The sequence below is a fragment of the Esox lucius genome, chromosome 10, assembly GCF_011004845.1.
Source record: "Esox lucius isolate fEsoLuc1 chromosome 10, fEsoLuc1.pri, whole genome shotgun sequence".
NCBI classification, from domain to species: Eukaryota; Metazoa; Chordata; class Actinopteri; order Esociformes; family Esocidae; genus Esox; species Esox lucius.
In genome coordinates this window covers 29,920,164-29,932,134 of record NC_047578.1, presented here as the reverse complement: position 1 = coordinate 29,932,134, position 11,971 = coordinate 29,920,164, and the positions used below count along the sequence as shown (strand labels likewise).

Genomic DNA, 11,971 nt, shown 5'->3' with positions numbered 1-11,971 from the left:
AAATCATAAAATATGTAGCACTCACTGTGGTCCTTGGGTTTAGAGGGTTTTATGAAACATTGATGATTCATTTCAACAGTCAGATCCACGTTACAGTTGGGACACGTTAGCCGTGCACTTGTACGCTTTATAGTTAGTAATTCTAACGTAATGACAGCCACAATCGACACAGTATTTCTTCTGGTCCCACCTGCTAACCCAACGACCCGCACCTTTGTGGAGCTTCAAGCCTTTATGCTATCTATAACAAAAGTCAGAACAACATATCCGCTTACAGTCCGGGTACTGCTTTGTGTTATAGGGTTTGGTTATGACAATCTTCATGAACAGACACTACAGCTATGTTTACAGCCAGGATCACCAGAATCAGCCAACATGCTTTCGTCATCCATTGCAATCCACATTGTAAATGCTGCAGAGGTAATGTCATAAGCTGATAATTTTATTGTTTTAATTATAATGTAAATGTTAAGATGCATATTTACAGTAAAAGGGCATTTGATGACTGTAATTAAAAAACATTTTATTTACATAAATTTACATAGGATTAAACAATTTTGTATCTTGCTTTTTGTTACAGTTTTCACTTTTCTGGCTGAGACATGATATAAAGAGCCACAGTAAACAGCTTAAGTAACTTACTACGACCCAACTCGTCATTTTCAGGAAGAGTTTAGCTAGTTGAATAGCTGTAGTTGCTACACTGTAGCGAAGACAACATAGGAGGTAAGGGCACTCTGCAGTTAAATATGATTCTGGTAATATGTTTTAGGGCACATTTAAAATCTGCAGACAAGGTTGGGCCTTGAATGTCTCACTTACGGGCCGATGGGTCTATTAACAATGTTAGGGCATGTTAATTGAAATAAGAGTGTAAGGGCACTTCTATGCGTTAGGGCACGAGTATATGTGTTAGGCTACATTAAGTTAAGGTGGTTCTGACGTGCGGGGCACGCTCATATGAATTGAGATAAATAAAAAAAATTGTCTGTTTTGCAATGCATGGTTTTACTGCATTTGATAATGGGTAAGCATTGTGGTAAATATTTGGCGGCCAAGTTAATGTTTATGTTGTCTGGACATGTATCTTTGGGAGTTATAAGGTTTTCCGGTTAATGGCGTTTTCATTCGGTGGTGGATTCATGGTAACGTACGGAAGTTTCAGATGGTATGACAAAGTTGTTAGGAAGGCGTAGGCTATGGTATGTAGAAAGTCTGGAAGCTTTAGGGAAGTTTGTGTGGGGTATATTGATCTCTGTGTTGTAGTTCTTTTTGCTCATCCCTCTGACTGCCCCCACCCTCCCGCGGTGTTCCGCGAGGCTGATCGCTGGGAGGCCTGAGACTTTTGTATCGTCTCACCCCGCCCGGCGACACTGCATCGGTGGAGAACATATCCCTACAATCAACGTAGCCAACCCCGCTGGTGACTGAGTTAGCCCCCGATGGGTTTTTAGGCGTGTTGAGAGAGTCTACGTGGGTCAAGAAAAGATTCGAAAGAGGGGAGAAGAACACATTAGATACGTAACCTCTGTTGGTCCGGCTAGTGTTTACAGCGTGTGATGGCAATTTCATAGATCATTTAAAGGAGGAAGTACAGAGACAAAATTCTCTTGGCAAAATTATGTTTTATTTGAAAATAGAGAGACGCGTCAAACACTTACAAACATAGTCATCCGAGGAGTCTCTAACTTAATACATGAACAGTTCGTATTTATAGAGGAAAAAGGGGTGTGGTAAGTTGCTGGCCATCTGTCTTGTGTCACATAGGTTTTACCCAAAGGGCAGGCTGTCCCCCCACCTACGGCTAACCTCTTGAACTCTAAAGAGCTCTTACAGCAGCCGGACAGACAATAGATGCCCTGATGAGTTAAACAGATGCACAGATTAAAGAGTAACCATTTCATATGCTGATACCAGTCAATGATGCCCCCTAGGCAAATATCAGATCCCCCAACATTCCTTTTCTAATTTGAACAAGGTGACTAAGTTCTTTAATCAGTGAGAATACATTGGTTAGAGAAATTTCCACAACAATCCATCCTCTTGATACCAAATTAACCCTTGATATCAATCCTTAAACAGTTTACGCATTAAGATGTAGACTGCAACAAAAAAAGTACTCTTTAACAACCTGACCCTGTTGATATCATTACCATAATGATTAGAGAACGGAACATATCTGAAATGTCTGGATCCTCATTTACATGTTTCTAGACCATTACCTTCGTATTAACTCCAAGACCACAAATTTTCATTATACAGAATCATAACATAGTACAGCAAAACCTTTTATGTTAAAATCACTGGTCAAAGAAAATGTATGAGTGTGTTAGTTGGGTTGTGTATTTGACTGTATGAGTGTGTTGGTTGGATTGTGTATTTGACTGTATGAGTGTGTTGGTTGGATTGTGTATTTGACTGTATGAGTGTGTTGGTTGGGTTGTTTATTTGACTATATGAGTGTGTTGGTTGGGTTGTGTATTTGACTCTTAGTATGAGTGTGTTGGTGGGGTTGTGTATATGACTGAGTGTGTATATACTTGTGTATGTGACAGAAAGTGTGCTATGAATCAGTACGAGTTTAAAAGAGTGTGTGTAGAGTCTGTCTCTATGGATGCCCATTTAGATTTTGACTGTGCATCTGTAATGTTACTGCATGTAGCTGTCTGTTCTATAGCAGGGTCTTCTCAGGGTACAGATGCTGCTGTGAGTCAGGTGGGAGTGGAAGGTTCTGGCCAGGGTTAGGGGGGAGATGTAGCTTGGCGGCTGATTGGCTGGAGGCTGGTAAGATACTGTGTTGGGAATGGCTTGACCTGGGTAGGACACACCTTCTGCAGCTGTACTGTACACTGGAGGCTGGCCAATGTACATGACATCACTGAAACAAAGTGTGGCTTAGTGTTAGAGATAAATGTGAAAGACAGAATGAGTACCGTCACTGTGTGTCTGTCTGTGGACAGTCACCTTGGTGCTGGCTGGCCAGTCTGTAGCTGCTCCATAAGAACATTGTATCCTTGCTGAACTGCTCCAGGACCTGCTATTCCATAGGATCCTCCTGACTGGCCTGCGTATGTCTGGAGAACCAACACATATTACGATATTATTAGGGACTTTGTTTTGCTAATCCCTAAATCCTCACCTCCAAACTCCAAAATCTGAACCGATGCCCCTAAATATATATGTAACTACACATAGATGAATGAGTGTATGTAGCATCGACATATGGGTGTGTAAACACATATCACTGAATACATCCTTCAATTTGTTACTGTTACAAAGTCCTCTCATGCCAATTACTTGATTCACTGAAAAGTCCTCTCACGGTTCCAATTAGATGTACTTCCAAAGTCATCACAAATGTTCGGCTCCACCGAACGCCAGACAGTCAGTTATGAACCATTTCTTGGCAGACCATTGTAACAGAACGTGAGTCAGATGTATATTCCAAGGTGTTGTCCTTCATAGCCTAAATGCAGGTTACCATGACACAGGTCTAGTTGTCTCCATTCTAGCTGCTTTATCAACCAGGTAAGGAGAATATGTGTGTTCTCCTTTGTGAATGAAAAGATGACCAGTTTTATTTAAGGGCTCTATAGCTGCAGGCCGGGTCAGAAGTGATGATTACTATTACCAGAAAATTCACTTTTCCCCTCAGTGACTTCAATTCACAGTGCCTTATCTTTAAATACCGAAGCCCTCCTGTAGTGTGTCATCGACCCCAGGTTCCTCTCTCAGCTACCTGGACCGCAGATGAGATGTACCTGTTATGGACCCAATCAGCGTGGCATGATGTTGTGCAGTTGGTCTTTCCGCGCCCCAGTAAACGTTGTCCAGAACCGGATGCTTTCCTTAGACTCCGTCCTCTCGGTTGGATGTTGCCTTCTCCATCTCATGGCAGAATCATCAGGCCTAGAATTAGTCCAGCTCACAGGAACCAGGCATTACTGTAGACGTGCGGCACTCCAGGGTAGTCCGCTCGTAGCTGTAGGACTGTGTGTGTTTGTGTGTGTAAGTGTGTGTGTGGGTGTGTGTGTGATCCATCTCATCTCAGCACACCTCACAGTTGTCCTTTAAGCCAAACTCTGTCTCTTTGGGCTCCAACTAGTCCTCTGTCGCTGAATCACTTTCAAGTGTCCTGTACCTGTCAGTGAATTCTCCTTGAGAAGATTAGTTGCAACTGCACAGTAAACAATCAGAAATATGTCCATTACATTAGCTTGTTGCATCTTGCTAATGCATTAGAACCCAGTCCTATCAAACAATTAAACTTAAATTTCCAATGTCTTTCTGCTTCCTTTGTCTAAATAGATTAGAACAGTTGTAAAAAGTAACAGTATCGCTAAAACATTAAAATTTCTGGTGCTTCTATTCTGCTAGTGTAGCAAAATAACAATTCCACTCTTATCTATAGTTGGTTTAAAGCTTGTTGCATCTTGGTAATGCATTAGAACCCAGTCCTACTAAACAATTAAACTTACATTTCCAATGTCTTTCTGCTTCCTTTGTCTAAATAGATTAGAACAGTTGTAAAAAGTAACAGTATCGTTAAAACATTAAAATTTCTGGTGGTTCTATTCTGCTAGTGTAGCAAAATAACAATTCCACTCTTATCTATAGTTGGTTTAACAACCAACAAATAACAAAACTACAAAAAGAACAGAAGAACAAAAGTTTCCATTTCCTATTACTGTTCCAATTACTCATCAGATAAGATAGTTTGCTTACATTGAAGTATCACTCTCAAACAGTAGTTCATGAACAATTCTCAGTTCACCTAACCAGATCTCAGTTGGTATATAACACATGTGATTGTGTTGTATCGGAACTACAATCAAATTCACCATTGTTTCACATAAATGATCAAATACCTTATTGCAAATCAAAACATTTCACACCATCTTGAAGCTCAAATGACGTAACTGTTATTTAACCTTTAATTACTTCACCAAATGTTGCATAGTGTCAGTTTCTTCTAAGCACTGACGCATAAGACATTGTTATCCTGTCATATTGTTATCCCCCCCCCCCTTTATGCCCTATCTCCCCGAAGCTCACCCTGGAGTGTGGGATGGTTTACTAACCTAAGGATAACAGACCCTAGTCTATAAGAATCATTAATATGATTGCTTCTAATCAAATATCACACAAACTGAACAGTAACATTCTCATAGTTACTTGTCATCCCATCAAATTAGTTTCTTAGCTAAACCAAGTCAAAATGGTAAGATGTATTCTACTCAACTATAATCATGTTAGAGTTTGTATAATTTTTTTTTCCAAAAACCCCAATTAGACAAACACTGAGAACGGACACTAAGGGATGCTGATTTTAACTGATGCCAATTTTCTGTTTTAACTATGGAAACAGAAAAACTAAATTCTTCACGTAACTCTTTAAATACCCATTTTTACTTCTCTTTGAAGTTCAACTCTTTTTCATCATAGATAATAATTTCATAAAGTCCACCCTGCTTTCACAACAGAGGCAACAGAATATCACTCCAAGCATGAAAGCAGAACCATCACAGAACGGACATGAAAAAGAAAATCGATAGTTGGGATTCATTCAATAAAGACTTGCAAACTGAATATCCAACACAAACAAATGAAAATGATAAAAACATCCACAAAGAAAACCAAAAAACAACTGTGCCACATGGTTGCTTGTGCGAAGGATGTTTAACCTATAAAACCTATAGACAAAGGTGTCTTACCCAGTGAAACAACTCCCAAATTAGCATATCAGAATTTGATTAACCCAAAACTGAACATACTCATATTGGGGAAATTACCACAGGGGACAAGTCAGAACACTTTAATAAATTTAATAAACTACTTTGATTTGAGGGGGAAAGGTTGGTAAAGGCCAACCCAGGGGGTCTGCCCCCCTTCCCGGAGCCAAGGAAAGTTTCCACACAAAAACGTGACATGGTCTTCAGACTGTCTGTAGTAAGAGACGTCTTGCACCCAATTTAGCCGATATCCCACGTTATCTGAAAGTTCAGAGCTATTGCTCTACCCATCTAATATAGTTGCAGTTTGCACAAAAAAACGCTTATCTTATCAACACAGCAACAGTAGGGGGAAAAACTCTCAAGAAAGGCCAAGTTAACAGAGAACAGATGCATGAAGTCACTAAAATCAAGGAACAATCAGGGAGTGATCCCCAGGATACTCCAGCCTAGATCTCTAAATACAGCCACATCAATCTACCCCATTAGTCAGTTTACCAGGTTAGAATTTAAACGCCAGTAACGAGTATCAGGGGTCGGTCTTAAAACACAAGCATCACCCCAATAATCATTGTAAATACAAACAAAGTAAAACGACATTTCTTAACCAAACCCAAAAATATTCAAAATAGGATGTCTAATTTTACGGGCTTTGCCTATTTGGAGAATAAACAGGCTTTGGCTAATGTTACCCTTTGTTGCAGGTTATGACTATATTGGATGCGAATCCAGTTGAAATGGGAAACAGCATGTGCACTTTACGTTAAAGACTATTGCCATGTGGTTTTTCATTCTACTCCATACAAGGAGAGAGAAACACAATATTTTAACCCATTATAATGAAACCACAAGATCATATGTTACCAATTTCCAATCTATCCCTCTAATTAAATTTAGGACATTATTCTCGTATACAATCCTAAATTATCAGGCGAACACCTCCACGTGTGCCAGCCACCAGGACAACACTAGAAGGCAAATTTCAATTTCATGGATTCGGCACTAAGGCAAAAGCTGAAAGAGTGGGCCTTGCCAAAGAATCACATTAACAACGCAATGAATGCGTTCAAGTGTACACCAAACAAAGCAAAACCTTGCGAATTTAAACTTCTTTTAAACCTCTTATACAACTTAACAACAACCTCGGTAAACAAGATAAAATATTCCACCAAGCAATACACAATGCAGCCAATCAGAAACCTTGTGCAGGATTGTATTAAGGAATGATCTCACCGGTTGATGCTCTCTGGTCCGTCTCCTCTGACCGTTAGCACACCTCCCTCAGGTGGGTTAGCGTTCCTGCGTGTTTCCGTTGGATCGTTCGCAGCGAGGCCAAAGAGGCAGCCGAAAGTCTCTCTATTCTTGCTGGAACAATAAATCTAAACAGCCGGTGTCTTGATTCCCACGGGTATCTTCCCAAATCCAATGTCCAGTCGAATGACTAGCGGTAGATTAATAAATGTAAACGTAGCGGTTAGCATTGTCTCTTCCTCTACCCCGGGTACTACTCCCCCATTTTGGACCTTTTCGTGACCCACGCATCACCACGTTCTCAACGAAAAGGTCCATAGAGCGAAACCAATCGGGGGCTATATCGGCCACCAGCAGGGTTGGCTACGTCGATTGAAGGCAAATGTTCTCCAACGATGCAGTGTCGCCGGGCGGGATGGGTCCACGCAAACCTCCAAGGAGTCCCAGCAATCGGCCGGGCGGAACCCCACAGGAGGGTGGGGGCGGTCAGAGGGACGATCCATCCAACCTGAGCAAAAAGAACTACAACCCAGAGATCAATAAACTCCACACAAACTTTCCCAAAGCTTCCATCAGTCACCACTTTCTACATACCGTAGCCTACGCCTTCCAAACAACCTCTTATTACGCCTTCTGCAACTTCCATACGTTACCTTGTCCATCTGCCTTGCAGGCCACGCATCCGTCACCGAATGAAAACACCAATGACCGGAACACCTACTAACCCTCAAAGAAACAATTGTTCACATGTCCAGACACCATAGGTATGAAATTCCGGCCGGTCCACAGCAAATACGAGGGGCCGTCAAAAATTTACCAACGCACCAACCTCTGTCTTACCTACCATTTCCGTAAATCGTTTTGACTTTAGAAATTGCCATCACTGTCACGTCCTCCCTCCCTTGAGGTGCTGTGTTTTGGTTTCTTCAGGTTGTCGGGGCAACGCATTAGGGGGCGTGGCGTCACTCTTTGGAATAGAGCCGGTACCAGCTGTTCCCTATTACCTATCACACACCCGCTTGGCTCATCACTGGCTGTATTTTTGAGGAACCCTGACGACACTTCCCTGCCGGATCGTTGATCCACATTCGTATGTGTTACGGCTCATAACGAATTCCTGAAATACGCCTTGCTATTCGGTCTAAACTAATCTTGTCTCCCTGTGACTATAGGAATCTTCCTGACGACCATCATCAGCCCATGTACTGACCTCCTGCCTGTCCACTACTACTCTGCCTACTCCCTGCCTGTACCTCTGCCGCCAGCCCGTGTACCAACCTCCTGCCCGTCCACTACTACTCTGCCTACTCCCTGCCTGTGCCTCCGCCGCCAGCCCGTGTACTGAACCTCTGCTTGCCCACGACTACCCTGCACCTACTCCTGCCCTCGAACCTACCCCTCTCCTTCCCCGATCTTCACCTCTTATATTAAACTAATTTTCGCACTTCACTCATCCAGTCTGCGTTTGGGTTCCTTTCAGAACTGACAATCACATTATATATCAACTGAGATCTGGTTAGATGATGAACTGAGAAGTGTTTATTAACTATTCTTTGAAAGTGATACTTCAACGTAAGCAAACCATCTTAACTGATGAGTAATTGGAACAGTATAGGAAATTGTGTTCTTCTGTTCTTGTAGTTTTGTTATTAGCTGGTTATTGAATTCAAACCAACTATAGAATAAATAGTGGAATTTCTACACTGGTGGAGCAGAAGTACCAGAAAGGTTAAGTGTTTCCACTGTACTGTTACTGTTTACAACTGTTCTAATCTATTTAGACAAAGGAAACAGAAAGATATGGATATGTATTCTAATGCATTAGCAAGAAGCAACAAACTAATGTAATGGACATATTTCTGACTGTGTACTATGCAGTTGCAACTAATCTTCTCAAGGAGAATTCACTAACAGGTACAGGACACTTGGAAGCGATTCAGCTATAAAGTACTGGTTGGAGACCAGAGAGACTGAGTTTGTCTTAAAGGACAATTGTGAGGTGGGCTGAGATAAGATGGATCTCACACACACACACACACACAATGTCCCACAGTTACAAGCGGATTCTACTCCGTGGGGTGCAGCGAATGTCCAGTAATGCATGGTTCCTGACAGTTGTACTAATTCTAGTCCTGATGATTCTGCCACGAGATGAAGAAGGAAACCCCCAACCGACTGGGGGAGGCTAAGGAAAGTTCCGTTTCGGGACAACGTTTACTGGGGTGCAGAAGACCAGCGTGATGTCACGCTGGTTGGGTCCATACCAAGTACACCTCATCTGCTGTCCAGGTAGCTGAGAGAGGAACATTGGGTCGATGCCACACGCTACAGGAGGGCTTTGGTGGTTAACTCATCAGAGTCTATCTATTGTTTGTCCAGATGATGACCTCTTGGGAGTTGAAGAGGTTACCCATGTGGGGGAGGACAGTCCAGCCTTTGGGTGAAACCTAGGATTGTGATAGAACAAAAGGGAATGTGTTTTGTTGAGTTATGACAGATGTGCAGCATCTTACCACACTCCTTTTCCCCCTATAAGTACTGATGATTGTCCTGTATTAATTCAGAGATTCCTCTGAGGATTATTCTGTAAGCTTTTGACGTATCTCTCTATTTGCAAATAAACTGTTAATTGTGCCAGAGGAATTTTGTCTCTGTACTTACTCCTTTAAACAGACAGGCAGATTTACGAGTGACCCTATAATCTGCTGATACCAGTCAATAATGACCCTAAACACCAGATCCCCCTCTCCTACATTCCTTTTCTTATCTGAACATGGGAACTCACTACCTTTAACTACTAACCCATTTCTACATGTATAGGACTAAGTATACATCAGTTCATGTATTTCTATAACAATCCATCCTCTTGATACCAAATCAATCCTTGGTATCAATCCTGAAACAGTTTACTCATTAGGATGTAGACTGCAACAAAACAGTACTCTTTAACAACATGATCCTGTCGATATAATTACCCTAATGATTAGAGAACGGAACAAATCTGAAACGGCTGGATCCTCATTTACATGCTTCTAGACCATTACCTTCGTTGTAACTCCAAGACCACACATTTTCATTACACAGAACTATAACATAGTACAGCAAAAGCTTTTATGTCAAAAACATTGGTAAAAGGAAGTGATTTCAGGTGACACATATACTGACAGTATGAGGTAAGTTGCATCGACATGTGGGTGTGTAAATACCAATCTCTGAATACATCCATTCAATTTGTTACTGGTCCAAAGTCCTCTTATGCCAATTGATTGATTCACTGAAAAGTCCTCTGTTCCAATAAGATGTACTTCCAAAGTCATTGCAAATGTTCTGCTCCTCCAAACGTCAGAATGTCAGTTATGAACCATTCCTTGACAGACCGATGTAACAGAACGTAAAAGTCAGAAGTATATTCCAAGGTGTTCTCCTTCATAGTTCAAATGCAAGTTACGATGACACCGCTCTAGTCTCCATTCTAGCTGCTTTATCAGCCAGATCAGGAGAATCTGTGCTCTCCTTTGTGAATGGCAAGATGACCAGTTTTATCTAAGAACTCTATAGCGGCAGGCTAGGTTGGAAGTGATAGTTACTAGCACCAAAAAACCTCACTTTTTCCTCAGTGACTTCAATTCACTGTGCCTAATCTTTAAGAGTGTCTATTGATGGAATTACCATCACAACATCGTTGTATATAAAAATTAAGATATCTGTAGCTTTTTGCGCAGTCTGCAGTAGTCTGATTTGCTCCACAACCAACATTGTCAAAATGTTGCAGAAACCCCTGGCGCTTGAATGCACGTTTGCAATCCCGCATAGAAATAAAATTTACCCACGCAAACATAACCTGCGATTATTTTGGCCACCAGTGATGGATTTTCAAAACGCAAATGAAAGAAATAAACGGTGTTAATGAACCTGCAGTCTTAGCTTAAAGTAAATGCGTCAGCAACCAATGACAACCAAGGAACACATTTTTCCGAGATGCAAAGCAATCAGAATCACATGGTGCCCAACACACCTTTTCTCCTCAAATGTCATGGTAAATTCCATTTAATGTTTTATCTTGAAGGCAGCAACATGTTACAGCTATCTAACAAATAGTTGCCTAATCTATTAAACAATTTCTGTGAAATGTATTCAGTGCAACTCATCCTGGCTGTGTTGTTCGGTGCATTTGATAAATAAACCTTGAAACTTGAAAAAGATAGGTCTATTGCCTATCATTGTTCTGATAATTATGCATCGAGTAGATAACTACCCAGTGAGCAACCGATGGCGGGCCAACAGCTTTTGCCACTTTTCTCCTGATCTCAATTTGCATAAGCTAATTAGCATCTCAGGCAGCTTTCCACCAGTGGCCCGACTGCTTTACGCTGGCGGATAGCTGCCAGGCTTGGGCAATACGCTTGTTAGTGTTTTATATATGCAACTCTAGGGTAAGCAAAATGTATTGATAGCTTATTGATATAATTGGCTTGTCTGTTCTTTAATATCAAGTAATATTTCATTTTCTCTAGTTATTGGGGTACCACTATGTGATGCATAAAAAATGTAGAGCAACTTTAGCTTTTGTCATCATAAAGACAATGTCCCCTTAATATTTTGACATTGGGGACAACAATGTCCAAGATGACCGTCAACTCATTCGAATGCCACTTAATAACCATAGGATGACATCAAGTGACCTACAAAAAGAATGGCAAACAGCAGCCGGGGTGAAGTGCACGGCGAGGACTGTTTCGAAACAGGCTCCAAGGGGCAGGGCTGAAGTCGCGCAAAGCTTGAAAAAAGCCTTTCATCAAGGAGAAGCAATGGATTAAGGTCATCTTCTTTGACAAGTCCAATTTTCAGCTTTGCCCAACACCTGGTTGTCTAATGGTTAGATGGAGTCATTAGATTTGGTTCAGGTAATCACCTAATCAGTACCTCATTAAGTAAACTGTGTTAGAATTGAATGACACTGGAATGGAATGGCCCCCATACATGTAGAG

At 41.4% G+C, this 11,971-nt stretch overlaps 1 long non-coding RNA gene across 1 annotated transcript; it reads right to left on the bottom strand.

The window, feature by feature from the left end:
- Positions 1-2,321: 2,321 nt before the first annotated feature.
- On the bottom strand, positions 2,322-3,077 carry LOC117595000. Its single transcript, XR_004576289.1, has 2 exons — positions 2,965-3,077; positions 2,322-2,878 (listed from the first exon to the last, which is right to left on the bottom strand). It is a non-coding gene; the product is annotated as an uncharacterized LOC117595000 (long non-coding RNA).
- Positions 3,078-11,971: the final 8,894 nt, after the last annotated feature.